General features: G+C 48.5%; 1 protein-coding gene across 1 annotated transcript in view; it reads left to right on the top strand.

Moving 5' to 3' along the window:
- The window catches only part of CIBAR2 (CBY1 interacting BAR domain containing 2), a 152,155-nt gene that overhangs the window by 124,850 nt on the left and 12,848 nt on the right, over window positions 1-14,457 (top strand). The gene's annotated exons all lie outside the window — the stretch shown is intronic.

The raw sequence follows: 14,457 nt of genomic DNA, 5'->3' as shown, positions 1-14,457 counted from the left end.
TGTCATAGAAGTATATTAATAATTGACTTTTGTACGCCGTTCAGCTCACTCGTTTTATTTTGCTCAAAGGGGGAGTGCCCCCATACTCCGACTTGCTTCGGGTATTTACTTTTTGTAATTTTCTTTTATTGCCCTTTTTAAATCAAGGTACAGTCATAGTAACATAGGCAATGTTTGTATCTCTAATAGCACATGGAGAATACACTTCATATCGCAATCATATATAACATTTACACTTGTAAATACCTGTACCATAGCTCGTTGGACAGAAAAAAAAGATGTTTCCCTCATGTTGACGCATTATGTGAGCTCTATATCCTGAATGTGCAGTGAGATTTCAGCCTAGCTCTCAGTAGGATGTAGTTGGTCCATGGCAGGGAAAGTTCTTTCATTCCCTCTCTCCGGTTGCATTTCCTTGTCTGTTAATTATTTTAAGGTAAACAATCGGGTAGGCACGTTGAGGATCCCATAGGTCTTTTGGCCTAGAGGATATGGGGTGTAGCTCCGCATAAGTCAGTGTTTGTTCTTGCGAAAATAGGAGGTCTTGTAGCCATTCTTTAAATTGAGGTGCCTGCCCTCTGCTCCATCTACACGCCACTCTTTGTTTGGCCAACAGCAGCCCCAGCTCCACATATCGTCTGTATGTAGGAGGGCTCTCTTCTGTATATCCTAAGAGCACAACAACGGGCGATGTGGTCAGTGGGGCTAGAGTCATCTGTCCTAAAGCCTTGAATATCTGATTCAAGTAATTTTTGATGGGGGCACATTTCAAAGCACCATGCAGGAAACCTGCCTTCTCCTCCCCACACCGGTCGCAAGCATCATTGTCCCGCAGCTGAAACTTGAGCATTTTAACTGGCTAATAGTATAATCTATGAAGGTACTTAAAGTATATGATATGTAGCCTGCTGCTAGCTGAGACGCAGCCGGTCTGTTGGCAGCAATAGACCTATTGGTTATCGCTAAGTGATGTACCCAGTTCTTTCTCCCAGTATAGCCGGGATCCGATCTGGTAGCTATGTGTAGCAGTTTGCGTGTTGTGGTAGATGAGCGATACTACATGTGAAGGGCTAGTGCTCTGTAGTAGGCGATATAATGGAAGTTGCATAGGCGGTTCATTGGGGAATTCAGGCGTGGGTGGCTGCCTTCACACTTTGTCATAGTCTGACATACATAAAGAGCTCCATTGGCGTTGGTACCGTGTTCAGGAAAAATTGCTCCTTTGATCTGAAGACCCCTCCTATATAGAGATCTCCCCATGTCGCAATTTTAACCTTCTTTAGTAACTGGCGATATCTTAGCTACTGGGTCACCTCCAAGTCAGGATGGCGAGCCAGTGAAAGCAAGGGCAAATACATCATAGCTATATCAAATCTCTTCGTAATTTTCTGCCATGCTATCACAGTGCAAGCTACTTTAGTAAGATCAGTATCGCTCTCTCTCGGGCGTGTGATGCTATGAATCCCAACAATGGTGTCTGCTTCATGTAGCATTGCTCTACCACTAGGTGTGGCATGTACTGGGGCAGTGTGAGCCAGTTTGTCGCAAGGTGTGCCTGCGCATTGAGGTAGTACAGTTCAAAGTCAGGTGCTTCGAAACCACCCTGTGTAAAGGGTAGAGTCAATGTCCTCCAATTCAATCTGGGTTGTTTGCCCCTCCCCGGGAAGCCTTATCGTTTGGGATCTCAAGGTTTTAAAGAAAGTGCGGCCTGGACTAAAGGGTATGTTAATAAAGAAGTGTAGTAGTTTAGGAAGGATAACCATTTTCATCAGGGATATCCTCCCTGCTACGGACAGGTTCAAGGCGATCCATCTGATAATGGACTCCGGTAAATTTTGGAGCGTTCGCCTGTAATTAGCCTGGAGTAGTTCCGCTTTATCACTTGTAATAGTTATCCCCAAGTATTTTACCTCATCCTCATCAGGGCGCTACACAATAGGGTAGTATAGTGTGTAGGGTTGGGCTGCGGCGGTAAGCGGAAATAACTAGGATTTCTCCCAATTGATTTGGACTCCCGATAGTTCACCAAAGGCTATGAATTCTCGTAAAATGGGGTTAAGACTAACTTGTGGTTCCCGAATATATAATGTAATGTCATCTTCGTATAGTGATATCAACTCATGTCTGGTAGGGTAGAAAAGTGTCCATTCATAATGGTATTGGTGGAGTTTGGCCACCAACAGCTCAATGGCCAATGTAAATACCAGGGGGGAGAGCAGACACCCCTGCCTCGTGCCTCTCATAATAAAGAAGGGAGCTGAGCTCACCCCATTTACTGAAGCTCTAGCTTGTGGTTGTTGGTATAACAGTTGTATCCTAAACAAAAACACTTGCAGTAATCCCATTCTCTGTAGTATCCCTAATAGAAAGTCCCACTCCACTGAATCTAACGCCTTGGACCCGTTTAAAAATACCACTACTGCTGCTAGCTGTGGATCAAAATCTTGCATTATCGTAAAGAGGTTTCTAAGGTTATACAAGGAGGTTCTGCCCGGTACAAATCTGGCTTGATCAGGTAGTGCTAGTGTCCCCATGAGTAGGCTTAACCTGCTAAGATTTTTACGTCACAGTTGATCATGGAGAGTGGCTTCCCCAGTTTAAGTAATAAGATGATGGCAGCTTCCCTCATAGTGGGGGAGAGGGTTTCTGATTCCTTGGCCGCCTCATACACTTTTTTTAGAATAGGAACTAAATGCCCCATATATGCCTTGTAAAAGTCAGCTGGTAGGCCATCTAGGCCAGGGGCTCGGCTCGAGCAAAGTTGCATGATCGCTGCCCGAATCTCACCCTCTTCAATCTTAGCGGAGAGGAAGTCCCTCTGCGCTTTCCCCAACCAGCCCAAAGCAACCTGTTCTAGATAGGGCGACCGTGTGATTGGATGTTGTCTTTTTGTGGTGCAAAGTGATGAGTAATATGTCCTAAATGTTTGGAGAATATCAGTCTTATCTCCAAGTGCCATTCCCCCTGGTGTCTGGATTTCCAATATGTAGTTCAAAAAGCGAGTGGTGCGGATTTGGTCAGCTAGCGCCTTGCCCGGCCTTTCCCTCTCCCCATATCTGCAGACTTTAAAATATTTGCCCAGAAATAGGAAGTCCTGGTCTGCTGTGTCTCTGTATTCGGATATTTTGTCCCTAAGTGCTACCTTTTCTGATGCAGCCTGGGAGTGGTCGAGCCTCTGCTCCATTTGTTTAATATCTCCTACTTGGCAATTAAGAGTTGACCGCAGATCCCTAAACACTCCGCCACCTTTGACGATACAAATCCCTCTCATAGTGACTTTAAAAGCCTCGCATACCTTCACTATATGATCAACTGTACCAATATTGCATTGAAAGTATTCATGTAAGTCTTGACCCATATTTGCACGGAACACCGTGTCTAGTAGCATTGTTGAGTTGATGCGCCAGGCCATGTGGGGAACATATGCGACCGGAGGATTGAGTCTCATCTCCACTGGGGAGTGGTCTTAGCAAGGTGCGTGCAAGATGCTTGACCCGTGTAAGCCAGGAACCCAGCCCCCTGGAAACCAACCAGTAATCCAGGCGTGACCATGTAGCATGTGCTGAGGCATATTGAGTGCCCTACTTCTACCCTGGGTGTAGATGTCGCCAAGTGTCTAAGAGGCAATTCTCAGTAAATATGTCTTGGATCTGCCGCTGGGTATTGGTGTTGTGATGTGGCTGGTAATGTGATCTATCCAACGCTGGCGCGAGTGTCGTGTTAAAGTGTCTGCCCCCAAATCATGTAGGTAGATCCAATGGCCATTATTTTGCCTCATAAATTAGGGAAAAACTGTGGGTAGTCTGTGTTGGGTCCATAGCAGCTGACCAGTGTAACAGAGTAGGAGACCAGTTTGCCCCAGCTAATACTGAATTGGCCCTGTGGGTCTTGCAGTGTTCCCGTAGGTATGTATGGTGTGTTTTTCTTAACCATGATCGCCGTGCCCATAGAGTATGTGGAATATGATGTGAAGCATCTATGCTCCACCCATCGGGTGGCAAACCGTTAAGGCCCTTTGGGATTAAGATGGGTTTCCTGTAGCATTGTTATGTGGGTACCATGTCTATCCAGATGGGCCAGGATTTGCCTACATTTACGTGGGTTTCCAAGTCCCCTCACGTTCCAGGTCATAAAGTGTACCTCTAATTTTTGGGGATCTGTTATGCAAGCATGAGTGGTAGGTGAGCTATTGGTTTGTGGAGGTAAGCTGTCCTTTTACGTGTATGTCCTTGTGACTGCAATGTACTTCTGCCTGCATTGTGCGCTATGCACTTAATGAGACATTACCTCTTACCTCCCCCCGCCCACATCGACAACCGAAACTTGTCGAGGTCATTAAACCCACCCTCGTGAACCTGGTCATTTACTAACCACTGCAAAAGCAGGGAATTCTTTTTGCTTGCTTTTGTCATGAATAAGCACCACAGTAGTTTCAATCAGTAAATAAGAAAGAAGTGAAATGAAGAAGAAGAGAAGGGATGATGTGTAGAGGTCCTACCGCCCAAGAGATCCTTAAAGAGAGTGGCACCAGAGGGCACAACAACCTGTTCACCTCCACCCAAGGGTTAAGAGAGAAAGAGAGAGAGAGAGGGGTGCCCGGAACAGTCAAAGAATGTGCTCATTAAACTGTAAGGGCAATACAGACAAGTGATAGCAATGGTAAAATCTTGCATAACTTTAACTATTACATGCAAGTCCTGGTGACTCAAGGATGTTGTCGATTGTGCAACTCCCCACCACACTCATGACCAGTCCAACAGGAGTCTAATTACTCATTCTCTGATAGCGGGATAGCGAGTGGTCATCACAGCCATCTCTCTCTTGATTGGTCTGATTCCTTTTAAGTCATTTGAGGAAGTCGTCCACTTGTTGCGTGTTCGTGAAGAAATGCTGATTCCCCTGATGGGTGACTTGGAGGCGCACCAGATACATCATTGCATAATCAGTTTGTGCCTGTTTCTCTTAACTGGTACGAACTTCCTCCTGGCTTCTTGTACTCGTGAAGTCCGGGTATAGGTTGATAGTATGTCTGTCTAATGCGATCTGCTGCTTGGTCCTGGCTAATCGAAGGGCTGTATCGCGGTCCTGGTAATTGAGCAACTTGGAAATGATGGGTCTTGATGGATCTCCTGGGGGTGGTCTCAGTCCCAGTGAGCGATGTGCCCTTTCCACTACCAGCTGTGCAGAGAAAGCTTCAGCTCCAAAGGTGGTGCTTTCCACATAGTCTTCCATTTTCCGGTGTTGGTGCTGTCTGGCACACTTAAAATCCATATATTACATCTAGAGCACGCTTGGAGGTTCCCATTCTTGCAGCAATAACTTTTAAAAGACGATCCATTTGTGTCAATTGTGTCTTCCTTGCCGCTGAATTATCTTCCAGGTCGGAGAATCTCTGTTCCGCTTCCCTAATTCGGGCGTCATGTTTCTCCAGTTTTTGGGCCATGAAGTCTATTCAATTGAGCATTGAGTCCATCTTGGTTTCTGTTGAGGTGAGGCTATGCTTCATGGTGGTTAGAAGTGATTTGCGGTTATCATCTGCGGATTGTGAGGCCTTATTGGGTTGGTCGGTCATCTGCTGTTCGTGATTTCCCTGAGTTTGGGGCATTTTCCATGGTTCGAACTGCAGTTTGGCTTGTTTTCTCAGTTCTGCCCATCGTGTCTAGCAGTTTCTGTGTCTCCTGTTGCTTCTTTATTGTGCGACAGCCACGTGGGCTACTTGCGCTGCGTTTATTTGTCTGACTATACATATTGATCTCAGTTACTGGGGATTTGTGTCTAGGTCTGAGGCAGGAGATGTCTGTCGCTTTGCTGACCTCCAGTATTGGTCTAGTGTGTGTGCTCTGCTCTTGGTCACTGGTTGCATAGCGGACCTATTTGCCCATCCACACTAGTTGATCGATCCTAGCGTGATCTTCACTATGCTGTTAGCTGCAGGAGAACAGGCTTATCATGCACGTTTCAACGTTACCCACAATCGGGTCTTGCGGCGCGCCGTCGTATTCGCAGGCCGCATGGCTATGAGCAGGGGACTGCTGCATGCGAGACCCAAGCCACGCACCAGATCCGGATCTCTATCCACGGTATTGAGGAGGTAATTAAATCACTATCATTGGCCCCAAATTAGACCTATGTTCAGCATTCTCTTAAGAGCATTTCAGAGGGCAGCTCCCACTCAGGTCCTGTCTTTGGGATCACATATATTCACTCGCCTCAGCAGTTTCTCACCAACAGAGGTCTACACTCTCCCCGATTGATATTAGCGCTGACCCAGCACAACTGGTCTACCTCACTGCCACTCATGGCCTTTTAGGATAGGCAGAGGTTGGGGAGAGGATTGGGGACAGATTGGGGAGAGGAGTTGGCCTAACGGCTAGGGCGCTCGACCTGGGGATCTGGGTTTGAGTCTCGGTAACGACGCCAAAACCTCCTGTGATTCTGGGTAAATCACTTAATTTCCCCGTGCCTAAAATGAATGTGTGTCCGTCCTCATGTAACGTAACTGGTGCTATGTAAAGCGCTCTGATACCTGATTCGGTTCGGGTCTAGTTTGCGCTATATAAAACTCTGCAAAAAAAAACAACTCATGTCGCATATGCCAGGCGGTACTGCAATATGGTCTCAGCTGCAATCGTCTCTGTGCAGGGGGCGGACACCCTCCCGGTGAGCTTCTCACATTCTGTGCAGTGTGGAGGGGGGGAGCCTGTACATTGCTCTGGTCAAGCGCTGCTCCGTGGATTGGAGTCTCACCCGGTTTCTCCAATTTGTGTAGTTCGGCAGACCGAGTTGCCTCTGCTGCGGCAGGCGATTCTCAGCCCGCCGCTCTGCGTGCGGGAAGGCTGTAGTAGTCTACGGAGCGTCCTTGGTTCTGTCACACCATACGGGCGTGCACCAGTTGGCGTTTTTGTCGGCTCATGTAACGTTCCGGGGGCCTCCACCCTCTCAGCACACTCCTTACCTACGGTGTGAGCGGTGGAGGCTTATGATGCCCTGGTGCAGCCACAGCTCCGCCCACAGGGTCTCAGCCAGTTCCGTCAAATGTGTAGGCCTCTGAAGGCTGTGCCGCCTCAGCTCCGTGTTAAAGAATCTCCTGTTTAATTTTTCAGGACTTGGTGAGTCCGAGCCCTTGCGTGAGTAGGATTATGCCTTATTGTTGATCCCAGGACACCGAAGCCTCATACTAATGCGCCCATCTTCCCTGCACACCCTCTAGCGCCCCCTTGCTTCTGGTATGTTCTTTTACAGAATTTAGAGTTTTGGAAAGGAAGAGTTCAATTTAATTAAGGAAGAAAAACTCTATTGTATTGTTATGAAGGGCTGCTGGGCATGCACATTAACCAAATATGCCTTAGTGAGTTTGAGGCCTGTGCTCCTCTTATAGTAACTTTAGATCTTGAAAAATCCCTCCAGAATCAAACCTCATCAAGACATGGCGATCTTGTAGGAACAAGGCTGTTTAACAGCAGGTTCTGCTAGAAAACTGAATTATACACACCATGGTTCTCCTTAAGATTGGCCCGCATATTTTTATGCAACAGGCCTATCAGAATTAATTCTTTTAATTTTCCACACTGACGTTTTGGCTGCTAAAAGCAGTCCTATTTTTAGAAGAAACTCTAGGGTAAATATTTAAAAATCCACGCAGTAACACTGATTCCTAAATTATTCCTCAGAAATTTATAATCCCTGTTATTTCCCCCACCCTTGGAATTACTTGGGCTATCGATAATGGTAATTCTGGAATTGAAAGATAACAGAGAATTTAACAGGCCACTTCAATTAGGACCTTCTAATATCTTCTAAAGGCAGTTCTGAAAACAAATGGGATCAATTTCAAAGCACACCTGTGTCCTTTTTGTAAAGTGCTAAAGGCTGTTCAGGGCGGAAACAGATGAGTCTGAAAAAATTTGGAGTGCTTCGGCACAGGGTTGCCCTTCATAGTTGTTTGAAATGCTATGGCTATCCTCAAGAATTGAAGGAAGGATACAGGAAAGAACTTCAGAGCTGTTCTGAAACTGCTGACCACCCCCTCCTTTTGAGCAACACCACCATAAGGCTCCAGATTGTAAAATCTGTGGATAGCGGGTGGTTTGTAGAGGGTGGGGGACCCTTTATACAGCCATTTTCGGTGGCTCTGAATGTCCCACGCACTGTTCTCTGTGGTTGTAAAAAAAAAAAAAGTGCACTTTTTTGACATGGTCGCCCACACTTTTTGCCTGGTATCTAATGCTATTTTGACTAAAGTGCACTGGGTTCCTGCTAACCAACCACCAGTTCCAGATCTCATTCCCTAAACCTGTACAATTGTTTCGGGTCCAGGGAAGACATGGCTTGGCAGTTTGGGCTAGACTGTTACCATGAAGCACAGGGTCAAGGCTGATTTGCATATAGCTGTGTCTGAACTTGGGTGGCAAAGTGAGCTAAAGAATGGTGATGGATTCAACCCAGATCTGTGACTGAGGGTGAGTGTTTGAAAAGTTTCAGCACTACGTCCATCATCTCCTTGTGTTTGCTTTGTTCGCCCTAAGTTGGCAGGGTATGCCCAGACTTGGGTCCCTTGCTCACTTTGCCACTGTATTCAAGCTAGCCTGGCTCACCCAAGCTCACTATTGAGCTCCAGGGAAGACACCATAAAAAACGGCGCTGTGTCAGCGCCACGCAGACACTGAGCCCGGGATCCCCCCCTCACCGCCACAGGGGCAACACAAACATGTGGAAAGACCAGCTGCAAAGGAGGCCACAACAAATGAAGTGGACCAATACACTGCGACCGCAGGTGTGTCAATGACTGATACACTGCCATGGACAGCGGCGATGGGCCAGTCCAACCCACTGGAGTGCAGATCTTCGTGGCCATCGAAACATCCAGTGCTGCTGTACACGCCAAGATTGACACAACGCACAAGACCTAGGCTTGTTCCGAGTTGACCTCCGCAGAGTGGCAGAAAGATCTCTAGTGACCAAGAAAAATGTCATAGAACTACAGGGTGCGGTGTCTAGCTTGATATCGGCCCTATCTGCTAAACCCTATCGGACCTAACCGCTAAAATTGCAGACCTGGAAAACGTGCCGAAGACGCGGAGGGACGCTCCTGGAGATTCAAACTCTGATTTGTCGGATTTCTGGAAGGAGTAGAGGGAAAAACACCGGAACTCTTCCTAAAGGCATGGATCAAAATATCTCTCACAGGGGTGAACCTCTCTACGTTCTTTATGGTAGAATGTGCACATAGGGCGCTATCCCGACTGCCCCCTGCTGGTGCACCTCCACAAACTATCATCGTAAAAGTATTAAACTACAGAGACTGTGATAACATTTTAAAAGCAATTTGCCCAGATGGGGACCCGGGATTTGAAAACCATGTGATATGCATCTTCCAAGATTACAAGAGACTAGTGCAACAACAGAGAGCGTCCTTTGGAAGGGTGAAACAGAAACTTAGGTTAATGAACCTTATGCTCCTCTATCCAGCCAAGCCAAAAGTCCTACATCGTGACCGTGCCCATTTCTTTTCATCCCAAGAAGAGTCAAGGGATTGGCTCGATGGTGTGTGTCAATGGAAGGCCCCTGCACCGGGGTGGGGGAGGGGAGTGGGGGGGCAGCAACAAAACCCTCTAGCAGGGGTAAACGAAGAAAGACCACTGGTTGGAGCAGACGGCCTGGTCCTGCAGCACGTACTACACAGAGAATAGTGGTTCGGCAAGATTAATCCTTCGACATGGAACACTCTAACTCTGGAGCTAAGGACCGAGGGCCACCCAGAGTGGACCCACAACTGCAACTAGCCGAGCGTAAAGCCGCAAGGATATTAGTTTAAGTCATAGCATCGAGTTTAGATGCCAGCAAAGGAGTTGTGGTAGAGGACACTCCCCAGCAGGAGAACACCTGATAGATCACTGACCTAGGTTTTGGCAGTTGGAGACGGTTGAATGTGCACTGTCAGATGGAGACATGCCTGATTGAGCTGAGTGGGGCCATGCCCAGGTCATGTTGGCCATGCAGCGGAATCTCGCGGCCATGGGCTGAACAATAGCGAGACTGGGTGAAAATAACTGTACAGCGGGCAGTTGCACGCTCTTCTCTCTTCACTTCCTCCTCTCTTTACATTATTTAATCTTCTGCATGTCTGATGGATGGGTGACTAGGTGGCTGACGGTGAGCTTGAGTGTGAGTGAAGACTAGGATTGAGGAAGATGTATTGGCTGGCACATCCTTTACCAGGCCATGCGCCATACTCAGCTTGCACAAAGTGTACCTTGTATGTAGGGCAACTGAAGTTCTCATGGCAGGCAACGTCAGTCAGTGCTGCATGATTGAATGGTAAACAGAGCGACTCCCACTCTATCACAGTTATGGATCAGTGCTCTCATGCTGTCGACTCTGGCCTCTCATACTTCACCTGGACTTACTTATGGGGAAAAGGGGTGGGGGAGGGTTTAAGGGGAGTTGGACACACATGGGGAGGTACAAATTGTTTCTGCAGTGTTTACCCGGTGGTGGGGAGTTTCTAATGTTTTTAGATACTTCACAGGCGGCAATGGTGGCAGTGAAACCTGACGTAGGAAACCCAACATTAGGAAAAAAGATGTTTTAAATTTATAACTTGGAACGTGCAGGGCTTAAACTCATTCGTAAAGCACTACAGAGTGCAGACGTATCTGCCACACCAGGGAGCCCAAGTAGTTCTCCTTCAGGAGACACATCTGTCAGAGACTCAGGAGCTACATAAGAAATGGAGGGGACAACTGTTCTCTAGAACCTACTCCACATATGCGAGGGGGTCGCGATCTTGGTGGCCCCACAAGACCCATTGCGGATCCACAGTTACAAAGCAGACATAGAGGGTCGATATGTTGTAGTGCATGGTGTTGGATGGCATAGAAGTGTGCTTGGTGAAAGCCTGTGCCCCAAATGTTGATGATGGTAACTTTTGCTTAGAACTAGAAAGACAGCGAATTCCCTACATGGGGACGCCACTAATATGGGCAGGCGACTTCAATTGTGTACTAGATGGCACCCTGGATAGACATCCCCCAAAACTACACACCAAACCCAACATGGTAGTGGCTCTGCGCAGCGTTATGGCACACCTACACAGTGTGGACATCTGGCGCGAACAGCACCCACTGCACATGGGTACACCTGCTACATCCCATCCTGGATTGTCTCCAGTAGACTCCACAGATTTCTGATCTCTGAAGAGGCCTCCCCGGCGGTGGCCCAGAACACTATACTGGACCCCTATCTTTTGGACCATGCCCCAGCATTGCTTGAGTGGGGGGTGGAACACAGCTGACCGAGGGTACCACTGTGGCACCTGCAATCGGAAGCCCTTTGGGATGCAGTTTTTAGTGAAGATTTTAGAGAGGTCTTAACTGTTTTTTTGCCACCAGTTTGTTATCCACAGCCAACAGAGAGGTGGAATTGGACAGGCTAAAAGTGGACACTTGCGAAAAATGCCTGTCCAGAATAGGTCGCACTAGGAGTTGAAGCTGGAGCTCACTGAAGCGGAGGGCGAGTTGACCAAAACACAACATATCGAACAAGACAGGGAGCCATGCGGTGGGGCTCCCCTATGAGCACAGCGCAGCGTTTGTAGAGGTATGGGACAGACTGGACTGTTTCACTAGACACGAGTATCGTGGGCTGCTCCTCAGGGAGGGTGACAAATCGTGTAGGCTGCTGGCCTGGCTCCTCCGCCAGGAACGCCCACCCCCACTTATACTGACGCTTCGTTCCCTAGACGGCACCACGGTTACTACACAAGTGAGATTCACTCCATGTTGCTCACTCACCTGGTCAAGGTGTACAGGCAAGGCCCAGTGGCGGACCTGACTGGAACCCTGGAGTTTCTGAATGAGATGCCTCTCCCAACCCCCACAGGGGGAACAGAAGACCGAGCTAGAAGCCGCGATTCAACTTGATGAACTAAGAGGGCACTACAGGGCATGGCTCATTGTAAATCCCTGGGCCCGACGGCTTGCTGGTGGAATTCTACCAGACCTACACAGATATACTGCTCCCCTGGTTGCTGATCACCTTGCAGGAAGCTAATAGGCTCTGGGTCCTACCACAGTCCATGGCAAAGGCACAGATTGTTATGCTCCCGAAACAGGGCAAAGATGCAAAGGACCTGGGGGCCTACCGACCCCTATCAATGCTGGGAGTAGATGTAAAAAATCTAGATCAAGTCCTAGTGACACGCCTCAACATGGTGGTGTTGCACCTGGTGCACGAAGACCAATGCAGCTTTATGCCGGGAAGAGGTACACACAAGAATCTCACTGCCTTTCACACATGAAGCACTCTGTGGCAGGCAGGGACATGAGGGTGGCATTAGTTGCCCTGGACATTGAAAAGGTCTTTGACACCTTGAGATGGGAATATCTGTGGGAGGTACTAAGGAAAATAGGATTTGGGAGAGAATACATAAATTGGGTCAAGCTTGTCTACCACCAGTCCAGTGCCCGGGTCCGCAATGGCGGCCTAGCATCGGGTACAGTACCCATTGCAAGGAGCACAAGACAGGGCTGTGATCATCCCTGCTCCTCTTTGCACTGGCAGTGGAGCTATTGGCGATCCGCCTGAGGCGCAACATGAACAGATGGCGTATCACAGTGGGCGGACGCATGCATGTCTTCTCCCTATATGCAGATGACGCACTCTATATGTCCAGCAGCCGGAGGAGGCGATACCGGCACTCCTGGAGGTGTTAACTGCCTTCAGGACCGTGTCAGGCCTACACATAACACCAAAAATCTCTCATATTCCCATTGGCCTTTGCTGGCAGGGGGAAGCATTGCAGGCCTGCCCGACGTGGAACTCAATTGGAAGAGGGACAGATTTTGCCATAAAGTAGCACACACACACCAGAATCCCAATACGCCCTGAACATGGGGGCAGTGATCACAGGCCTGAAGGAGTCGGTTGGTTCTGGAACAGGCTCCCCTTTGTCACCGGCCGGGTGGCCATGGCCCGGATGGTCATGCTCCGGATGGTCATGCTCCAGATGGTCATGCTCCAGATGGTCATGCTCCGGATGGTCATGCTCCGGATGGTCATGCTCCCCCGATGTTTATACGCCCCCGATGTTTATACACCATGCAAAACTCTTTTTGCAGCATCCTGGCATCCACTTTTGCTACCTTGAATTCCCTCCTGGTTTCGTTAGTGTGGGCGGGGGATGAAATAGGGTAACACTAGAAGTGCTGAGGCTAGGCACTGAGATGGGAGGTTTGGGACTCCCAGATTTCAGACTCTATTACTACGCAGGCAGCTGCATATGCAACTCGGAAAAGGCACTGCTGGCTAACCTTAGCAGTGGTGATGACCTACCGAGATAGCTCATGATGGGCTCCAGGGCACCGAGAGACTGCCTGTATGTAGTCAGACTAGTAACTGAAGCATGGGAACAGGCGGTTACACGCGTTATCGCTGGGCCCCATATGCCGCTGCGCGCCCACTTTAATGGTTGCAGGGATTCCTCCGAATTCATTCAGTTAAGGACATCACCAAATGGGCTATGGGAGATGTACGATGGCGGGAGATCTATTTGCAAACAGGATCTTTCTATGCCTTGAGGAGGCGGGGAGTGGTTTCATGTATTGGCAGGACATTTTTTGTAGTACGTCAAATTAACACGTGCAGTTAGTAAGATTTAGACCTCCTGCCCCCGAGGAGCCAGAAGAGTCCCATATGCTGATGCTACTATTAGAACTGGGTTCCACTAGAGAACTGATCTTGCGGATATGCAAACCCCTAAAAGAAGACCGCACAGTTGCTGTCTCCCCAATTAAAGACAGATGGGAAGCAGACCTACCTTTCCCCCTCACCGACGGTGAGTGGAGGAGTGTATTTGCGCAGGTAGACGAAGTGTCCAGCAATGCTCGGTTCAAGCATACCCAGTTCTACTACTTCCATCATACTTACTTAACGCCACAAAGACTGGCATGATTTAATGACAATCGCTCTGCCACATGCCCACACTGTGGGACTGACCCTGCCATGTTTATACACATGACCTGGACAAGGGCTAGACTACAATCATACTGGCAGTAAGTCATACAGGGACTCCAGACAGCCACGGGTGTAAGAATCGAGGATTCGATCAAACAATGTCTCCTGGGGGTGCTCCTGATGCCAAAAAAAGGGGCGCGCAAACTACATAGGTTCGCCCTCCTGGTTCTAATCCTAGCCAAGCGCTGCATTGCAATACTTTGACCGCGCGGACCACCCCCAGGCTGAGCAGATGGAAAGCGTATGTAAGGGAATGGAGAGTAGCTGAAGAATGTCGCCTCCGAGCAGTGCGCATGGACGACAATGCAGAACGAGACTTGGAATGAATGGAGTTGCATGCTGGATGAGAATGCTCATGCTTGAGCACCAAGGCAATAACGAGGTGAACACACCGCCAACACACAGGAGATTGATAGACCCCTCCACCCACACCCACGGAGCACA

Source organism: Lissotriton helveticus, chromosome 12 (assembly GCF_964261635.1).
Source record: "Lissotriton helveticus chromosome 12, aLisHel1.1, whole genome shotgun sequence".
NCBI lineage: Eukaryota > Metazoa > Chordata > Amphibia > Caudata > Salamandridae > Lissotriton > Lissotriton helveticus.
The sequence above is the reverse complement of the archived record's forward strand: the minus strand, read 5'-3'. Positions and strand labels throughout refer to the sequence as shown.